Below are 9,445 nucleotides of genomic sequence, written 5' to 3'. Positions count from 1 at the left end.
GGTTAAAAATGCGGCGTTTGGAGCTCCGTTGACGGTATACCGGAAGCGCCCCAGAAGTGTGCCGGAAGTACCCCAGAAATGTCCCGGAGGAACCCCGAGAAAGTGAGGAAAATATCCCAGAAGAATTGCTAAAGACACCCCTTGGTTGGATAAGGGCACCCCATGGATATTTACACCCCAAAAAGGATGTTTCCACCCAAATTGCTAAGGGGACACCCAACAGTGGTTAGGGGGACACCCTTCTTCACAATTTGAAAATTCAAAATGGCGGGAAACATGCATGCAGACGCTGTTGAATTTTCGATTTGATTTTGGAAGATTTCTAAAGAGATTTAATACCAAGAATCAGTTGGGCTTAACTTGATAGAGCTAAACAGGGCTATTGTAAGCAATTTGATCGATCAAAATGGGCCAGAAAAGCCGTGGGAGGAAATCAAAGTTAAACAGGGGAAGATATTATCGGGTGCACTGTGAGCCGATTTTGGAAAGTTTGTGGACAAACAGGGGAAGATATCTTCTCTTATAAAGTTTGTATGTGACTTATGGAAGTATTACAGCTTATTTGCGCAGGCAGAAGAGGTGGAAAATATCGTATCTCGGCTGACAGTGAAGAAAATAAAAAAAATATTTTCCGAGTAAATGAGAATTATGTGGAGTTATTTTGAGTGATTCGTTGCTCCTGTTGTGTATAAATATCATCCTAGGGTCTCATAGAAGGGGGTGGAGAGTTGGAGGTCGAGAGTTGGGACTAGAGAGGAGAGCGCTGCAGAGGAAGAATCCACCATTTTTCTCTGTTGCTGCTGCTGCCATTGATGAAGATGAAGAACACGAAGAACAGACAGCCAAAAACCGTCGTTCTTCAACAGTGACAACGACCAGTTCCTGTGGGTCGTAGTCAGCTACGCAGACAACAGCAGTATTCTTTTATCATTCTTTGTAACGGTGTTTGCAACAATTATAAACGTTCCAAACACCCGATTTTCATCATTTTCTCTTTATTTCATCACTGTGAACCATTTTTGAGCCATAAATAATTATTTTGAGAGCATTTTTACTATAATGAGTTAAATCCCAACACTGGGACGACGGAGGAGGCCGAGCTTCATACATGGGTAATTTAATTAATTCTTTTTAAGACTTTTGCATTAAAAATTAATTGAAATATGATTTGATTAAATTGGGTGTTATTTGATTAGATGGGTCATGCTTAGCTTAGGTGATTTGATGTTTCATGCTTAACATTTACAATCAATTTTTTGAGAATCTACTTTGGAAAAATATGAGTCCATATAACTTATGTTTTGAGCGATTATTGTCGAGAATAAGTCATTGAGCCCTATTTTATGAAGATTGGCCGAATCATTAGTCCCAGTTCCTCTCACCATTGTTAATATTTTTGTATATATATTTTTATTAAATCTAAAAATTCCATTTCCTTCACAAGTCTGAAACGAACCATTTTATCACTATCTATAACAACAATAAAAAAAAATCTTTAATCAAATTGGCGCCGCCGACGCGGATTTGTGTTTAGGTAGAATTTCTAGGTTTTTATTATTTTTTATTATTCCATTTGTTCTTTTTACGTCTCTTTGGTTGTGTCTTTGTATTACAGGTTTGAAGTTGGATACTAAAGACCTTGGAATCGAAGCTTAAAGCTAAAAGAGAAGGAAAAAAGACAAAGCAAAAAAAAAAGAAAAAAGAGAGAAAAAGAAAAAAAAGAGAGAATTATTTTTTTAAGAGACTTTCCATTTTTTGTAATTATTATTATTATTATTATTTATTTTTATTTTATTTTCTTTGGACTGGACAATCGGGACATTATTTTTCTTTTTTTTTCTAAACCCTACGGAAGGGTTATATATAAAAAATATATATATATAAACTGTTTGCAGGGAAGGACGACGATTCCTATATCGTCTCGGCCCCTCGGGTTCGTACATGACATAGGAGTCGTGGCCCGAGTCGACTACAACGGTTCATCCCCCGTCTGGTACGGGAGTTAAGTCCATCAAAACACTCGCGAATCTCCTATAAGCGAGTTACTGTATTTCTTAAGGTGATTCATTGATTGAGGACGAATTTGGATTGTTTTTAAATTCCTAGTAAAGGGAAAGGCCTGTCCAATACAAGATAAGGGTTCGGATTTCATCACCGCTCCCTTCTTGCCCGCCTTATGAAAACGAAACCTAACGCGAACCCAAGCTTTAAAATTTTGAATAGAACGAGACCGATAGGGTAACGAGCTTAATAGGAAACTCGTTCGAAAAATATTGGTTGCTCTTTAAGCACACTTCAAAGTTCATGATGGTTTCTGTGAGTTGAATGCGTGACTGCGCCGCCTTCTAATGCGGTGAGGCCTTGGGTATCAAAGCTCTACTAAGCTTCCCTCGCCTCGATTCAACTTACATTAGCTCGGATTGTTTCCAGAGGGGTGTGCTCAAATTGTAACGAATTCCTTTTCAAAGGAATAGAAGCTAGTCTAGAAACAATCTAAGTGAAGCCACCATGCTTTTTGTTTGCTAGAAATCTTTAGGTTTGTTTTGGTAGAGTCGAGTCGGCCTTGTTTGTGGTTGTGTAGAATTCCCTTGCAATTAAGAATGTCGAACTGGTATGATAGAATCCAATACAATGAGTATCGACCTGAATTTGAATATGGACATCATCAGTTTTATGACCATGGTGGGAATAATAGTTGGGAACGCCAACCTTTTCAAAGTTATGGTTCATACCATGGTGAGCCCAATTACTATCCACACGCGAATTGGTCTTACGAGCAATAAAATCAGGAACACTGTAGTACTGGTTACTCGTTTTTGGAAACTAGTCCTGATTATGATATTTTTGAACCTGTTCCATCTCTGGAAGAGACCCAACAACGGATTGAAAGGACGTATAAACGTTTAGTTGCAATGAATAGTTCAAAAGAAGAGTGTACACGATATTCTGAGATGATAAACTAGAGTGGTGAACGTATAAGTGTTATGCTCAGTGAAATTCAGGCACGTCTAGAGGCAGAAAATGAACAGTTGGCTAATGCTGCTCGAAATAATCTAAATTTCCAAAATAGGGTTTCTAATTCTACCCTTGATATCAATAGTGAATATTTGCCTAATTTAGAGGACGAGGCTAGAATAAAAGACACTACTTATTTAGATAAGGTTCAATCATCTTTGTACTATTATGGTGATGAGGATAGTAGTAATGAAGAATCTGAGATATGTATGCATAGTGATCAGAAATCTATTAATCCAATTGAGCTTTATAATGATTATATTATTTCTAGTTCAAATCCAAATAATTTTTATAATTATTCACCTATTCAAAAGGATGTCGATTTGACTAGAGATACCACCGTTTTAGACGATGTAGTTCATGATCCTTTAGCCTGCAGTATGTTGGATAATCCATTATTTGATGTGCCTATCAGTGAATCGGAGGAGGTAACTATGATTAAAACATTAGTTGATGAGCCTTTATATGAAACTTTCTCTGATAATCCTTTATATGATTGTGATGATGGTTTAGAGGAAAGAGTTTACCCTGAGAATACTATTTTAGAATCTAGCGATTTAGAAACACCAGTCTTAGAAGATGATAAACTCGTAGAAATGAGTGAGGATGAACCCAACTTAGAAGAGTCTATTGACCATTTCCAGGAATCTGATGACCTAGAAATTAGGGAAGTTGTGACTAGTCTTTCTAGAGACACAGAAAACTCTAAGTTTGGGGGTGATTATCATTCTCCGTGTGCTTTAACTCTTAGAAAGTACCCTCCTGTGGGACTTGACATTTGTGCCTCAACCATCTTACAAGATTATCTTCATACACGTTTTCCCGAACCTAATGATGTCCAGAAAGAAGCTCAGTTGTTAGAAACCCATCCTCTGGTTAATGTGGTTTGCCCAGGCTATGATCCCCAGATTGACTTTGTTTTCCCACCAAATAGTTTTCTTCCAACTGTGGGAACGTTTATATTCCAAATGTGTCGAATATTAAGTTGTGAGACTAAACCTAAATACTTTAGGAAATTAGAATCAACACATTTTCTTAAGAATGACCACTACTCTCATTGTGGTCAATTATGTAAGCCAAATCTTATTGACTTAGAGGATCCTCAGTTATTTAGGTTATTATTATGCGTTTCTAAGATCATATTTGAGTTTTTCCAGACTCTAGGACCTAATGATTCGTATCCCACCTATGAAGAAACGCAGCCAATGAAATTTTTTTATTTAGACCATTTCATGGAACCTGAACCTGAACCACAATTAGATATAAATTTCTTAATCAGGAAACTAAGTAAGGGCATGCTAGTCTTGTTCACTTTCTTGGTTCATTGCAGTTTACTTTGGTCAGCTCTGTTTAGTTTTGAAGACCCACAGTTATTTCGACTGTTACTACATGATTCTACGTGGTGACTAATCCCTGCTTAGTCTGGCTGAAGACTTTAAACTTAGCACTTCTTGGGAGGTAACCCAATATTCATGCGACACGGTAATATCTTTCCTTATCTCTTTTGCTTCATTGATAACAGTTTCTCCTTGTTCATTTTTTTAATTTTATCTTTAGAACATTGAGGACAATGTTAGGTTTAAGTTTGGGGGTATGGGAGAAACTTTTTAGTTGCATAATAAATAAACTCCAGAGCCTAGATATTTATGCTTATTTAGGATGGCACTAACCAATCTAAGTGGATGGAAGCATTTTGGTTTTAGGAGTTGAGGGACCAATCTGACTAGATGGAAACATCTAAAGAGTCTATTCATAAAAGCACAGAGCTCAGGTGTTAGAAATAACATGATAGTTTCGCCATATCTCGTTGAGTCCTTTTCATTTCTGTTTCTATTTTTATTTTTAAACTATGTTTCTCTAGGTGATTAGGTGGGTCTCACGATTCAAGTTGTTACCACTGCTAGGGTAAAATAGAGTGACTGAGTATTGAAAAAAAAAAGTTTTAGACCAGACCATTTGACCAAATGGAATAAAATTCAATAAAGTCGACCACTGGAACCCTTGTATATGCCAGTTGTGTTGACCTAGAGTTAGGATTATCGAACACTGGTTCCCTTGTATATGCCAGTGATTTTATATTAGTCAGACTATCTCAGTCATTTAGGATAGGTTTATTTTGGCAGTGGCCTTCAGACAGATATGAGAAACATCGTTCACCTAGTTAACATCAAAACCATCTATATTTTTTCTATATCCATCTCTTAATCTATCCATATGATTAGTCTGACTCCGAGTATGATGTCCATCGTGAAACTATCTTAGTAGAGCTCTGTCACTTTTATGAATTTTAGTATGCTTGAGTGAAAACTCGTATACAACAATTGGAATTTCGTGTCAGGGTACTTCCTCCTGTAATTAATAAGTATGCCAACCAAGGAGGTTCTTTAGTGCTTTCCAAGATTTAGCGTAGATAGTTAGGGTCTGGAGTAATGATTTTGTGGGTATATCTCTGGTAAGCCCTCCCGAGACTATAACTCGGCCGCTAGGGCCACCTAGGGGTTTAAAGGCTTATTGCATACGCTAAATGCAATCGACGATGCCTGCGAAAGTGAGTTAGGATTTTATTTTGTAGTTTTGATTTGATCGGGACTAGCAAATAATAAGTTTGGGGGTATTTGATAGACCCATTTATGTGTCTAATATATCTCATTTGTCTATACTGTTAGTGCCCGTTTTTGTACTTATTATGGTGTTTTATTTATTTATAGGTGTTTTTGGAAAAATAAGGTTTTGCGGCGAAATTGGTTAAAAATACGGCGTTTGGATCTCCGTTGACGGTATACCGGAAGCGCCCCAGAAATGTGCCGGAAGTACCCCGGAAATGTCCCGGAGGAACCCCGAAAAAGTGCGGAAAATATCCCAGAAAAATTGCTAAAGGCACCCCTTGGTTGGATAAGGGAACCCCGTGGATATTTACACCCAAAAAAGAATGTTTCCACCCCAGTTTCTAAGGGGACACCCAACAGTGGTTAGTGGGACACCCTTCTTCACGATTTGAAAATTCAAAATGGCAGGAAACATGCATGCAGACGTTGTTGAATTTTCGATTTGATTTTGGAAGATTTCTAAAGAGATTCAATACCAAGAATCAGTTGGGCTTAATTTGATAGAGCTAAACAGGGCTATTGTAAGCAATTTGATCGATCAAAATGGGCCAGATAAGCCATGGGAGGAAATCAAAGTTAAACAGGGGAAGATATTATCGGGTGCACTGTGAGCCGATTTTGGAAAGTTTGTGGACAAACAGGGGAAGATATCTTCTCTTATAAAGTTTGTATGTGACTTATGGAAGTATTACAGCTCATTTACGCAGGCAGAAGAGGTGGAAAAGATCGTATCTCGGCTGACAGTGAAGAAAATAAAAAAAAAAATATTTTCCGAGTAAATGAGAATTATGTGGAGTTATTTTGAGTGATTCGTTGCTCATGTTGTGTATAAATAGCATCCTAGGGTCTCATAGAAGGGGGTGGAGAGTTGGAGGTCGAGAGTTGGGAGTAGAGAGGAGAGCGCTGCAGAGGAAGAATCCACCATTTTTCTCTGTTGCTGCTGCTGCCATTGATGAAGATGAAGAACACGAAGAACAGACAGCCAAAAACCGTCGTTCTTCAACAGTGACAACGACCAGTTCCTGTGGGTCATAGTCAGCTGCGCAGACAACAACAGTATTCTTTTATCGTTCTTTGTAACGGTGTTTGCAACAATTATAAACGTTGCAAACACTCGATTTTCATCATTTTCTCTTTATTTCATCACTGTGAACCATTTTTGAGCCATAAATAATTATTTTGAGATCATTTTTACTATGATGAGTTAAACCCCAACACTGGGACGACGGAGGAGGCCGAGCTTCATACATGGGTAATTTAATTAATTCTTTTTAAGACTTTTGCATTAAAAATTAATTGAAATATGATTTGATTAAATTGGGTGTTATTTGATTAGATGGGTCATGCTTAGCTTAGGTGATTTGATGTTTCATGCTTAACATTTACAATAAATTTTTTGAGAATCTACTTTGGCAAAAAAAGAGTCCATATAACTTATGTTTTGAGCGATTATTGTCGAGAATAATTCATTGAGCCCTATTTTATGAAGATTGGCCGAATCATTAGTCCCAGTTCCTCTCACCATTGTTAATATTTTTGTATATATATTTTTATTAAATATAAAATTCCATTTCCTTCACAAGTCTGAAACGAACCCTTTTATCACTATCTATAACAACAATCAAAAAAAATCTTTAATCATGTTCTCACGCTGGATTTCTTCAAGACGAGCATACTTCTCAATAATTATTCGAAGATCTCCTTCTGTTTTAGGTACGCTTCCGTGGATCTCAACAAATAGTGGACTCATTTGGTCTAATCCACACTTGTAGCAGTTGATGCTTACTACGGGATCCACACTCCCTATGGCTTGGCAGATCTTGTGCCATCTGTTGGTGTATTCCCTCGTGTTCTCCTTGTAACCAATTGCCAGAGAAAAAAGTTTATCCATTCCGGTGTTGACAGCTTTGTTGTACATGTAGGTTCTCAAGAATTTCTCTGCGAGTTGATCGTAGGAGTTGATGGAATCAGGTGGCAGGTTGTCAAACCAAGACAAAGCCGATCCCTTCAGACTTGATGGGAAATACCTACAGAGGACGGCGTCGTTTTGACTCCATCGGGCTAAAATACGATTATAATACCGGATGTGCCGCGGGATCACTGGATCCGTCATAGCATTCAAAAGTTGGGACAGGTCACTTTAACGGAATGGGGGTATTTGCCAGGCGATGAGTTAGGGGATTGGAGTTAGCTTCTTTCATCACCTCTTCAATCCTTCCTCCGCCTTGTCTGGCTTTTAACTACCTGATCTTAGCCATCATCTCATAACGCAGCTCCTCTATTGCGCGGTAATATCCCACGTTCTCATGCTCAGTTGAGCGTTTCTTTCTTCGAACTTCACTGTCATAATAGTCTAAGTCTTCGGCGGCATATTACGGATCGGATGCACTGCTTCCCCTAGCGGCGTTTGCTAGGATGATTCTTCGGTCTCGATTAGGCTCTGGTGCTTTAGAATTTGCTTCGTCCAGTTGTTGGCTAGTCTTCGTGCTTTGGGCAATCCTATCTTTCAAGTCTTGGTTCTCCCTGGACAGAAGAGCTACGGCATCTGCGTAGACCTGCTGGCTCTTTTTCAATTCTTCGAGCTCTACCATCAGTCGGTGGGACTGGTTTGATCCCTGATTGGGAGTTCCGGCTTGTACCCCTACGGCCATAGTTCCCCCCTTCGTCTACTGTGTTTATTAAGGGTGGTAGAGGATCAGCTTCAATTGTTGGTATCTCCAAGTTTGGTCCCCTCGGTTGAGCTTCCACCCGCGGTACTAAAACCACTGGTATGGTTTGATTCTGACCGTTGGTTGACGGCATTCCGGAGACTGGTGGATGTGCGGGCTGGTGTGTCATAGATTCTTCCACCCCTTCTCTTTGTTGATGGATTTGGTTTGAAACCAAAGTCTTGTTATCTTCTGTAGCCTGGAGGGCCGCAACAGTTGCGTTGTTCTTTGTGGTTGCTGCTTTGAGAGCCGCGGCTGCAATGGAGTTAGTGTTCGTAGGTGAGGTGATTTCCGCAGCATCCTGCCTCTGAGTAGCTGTTTTAGCTTTGTCTCCTTTCTGCTTGCTTCGGGTCATGACCGGGGTAATCCTCGGTGTCTCCTTTGATGAGGCTTTGGTTTTTCCTGCCTCTAGTATCTTTTCCATTTTTAATCTTTTTCTGCATAGGGGAATAAATAGATAGAACCAAAGATATCCACGAGGATCGGGTTAGTTCCATTCGTATCCGCAAAATTATCGGAATAGAATGAAATGAGCTGCCCAAGGGCCTTAATAAAAGAGAAACGTAAAGACTCCATCGGTCTAGTTTTCGCAATACAAATCCTCTAATAAACAATCATAGACCTTGTTTTCAGACTATTTTTGAAAAAGAAAACTCTTGAAAAGGCAGATCCGTCGCGAGAACTCATGAATCTGGATTATTAAGTCTTAGTTTTAAAAAAAACGCCTGACGTGCAAATCTGTGATAGATAGCCGTGGATTTGTCTGCTTTGAAATGTTGTTTGTGAAAATGAAGACCATTAACCCAGAAAAAAAAGGTTTTGAAAGCACGCTGAACCCAGAAAAAAAAGGTTTTGAAAGCACGCTGAACCCAGAAAAAAAAGGTTTTGAAAGCACGCTGAACCCAGAATAGGGCACAACCATAATGCGCGTTTAAGGTGAAATCACAGGATAAGATAAATCTTTTACCGGGACAAAGTCCCTGTTTCTAGCGCCAGATTGTGAACACAGGAATCACGAAGCCATCCACGTGTTCACAAACAATATTCGCATACTGTCTAATTCTAGAATTGTACGTTGTATGTGTAAGGGGAATGATTATATCGATTCATCGACTC

The sequence above is a fragment of the Papaver somniferum genome, chromosome 2 (assembly GCF_003573695.1).
Source record: "Papaver somniferum cultivar HN1 chromosome 2, ASM357369v1, whole genome shotgun sequence".
NCBI lineage: Eukaryota > Viridiplantae > Streptophyta > Magnoliopsida > Ranunculales > Papaveraceae > Papaver > Papaver somniferum.
This window is presented reverse-complemented; position numbering follows the sequence as displayed.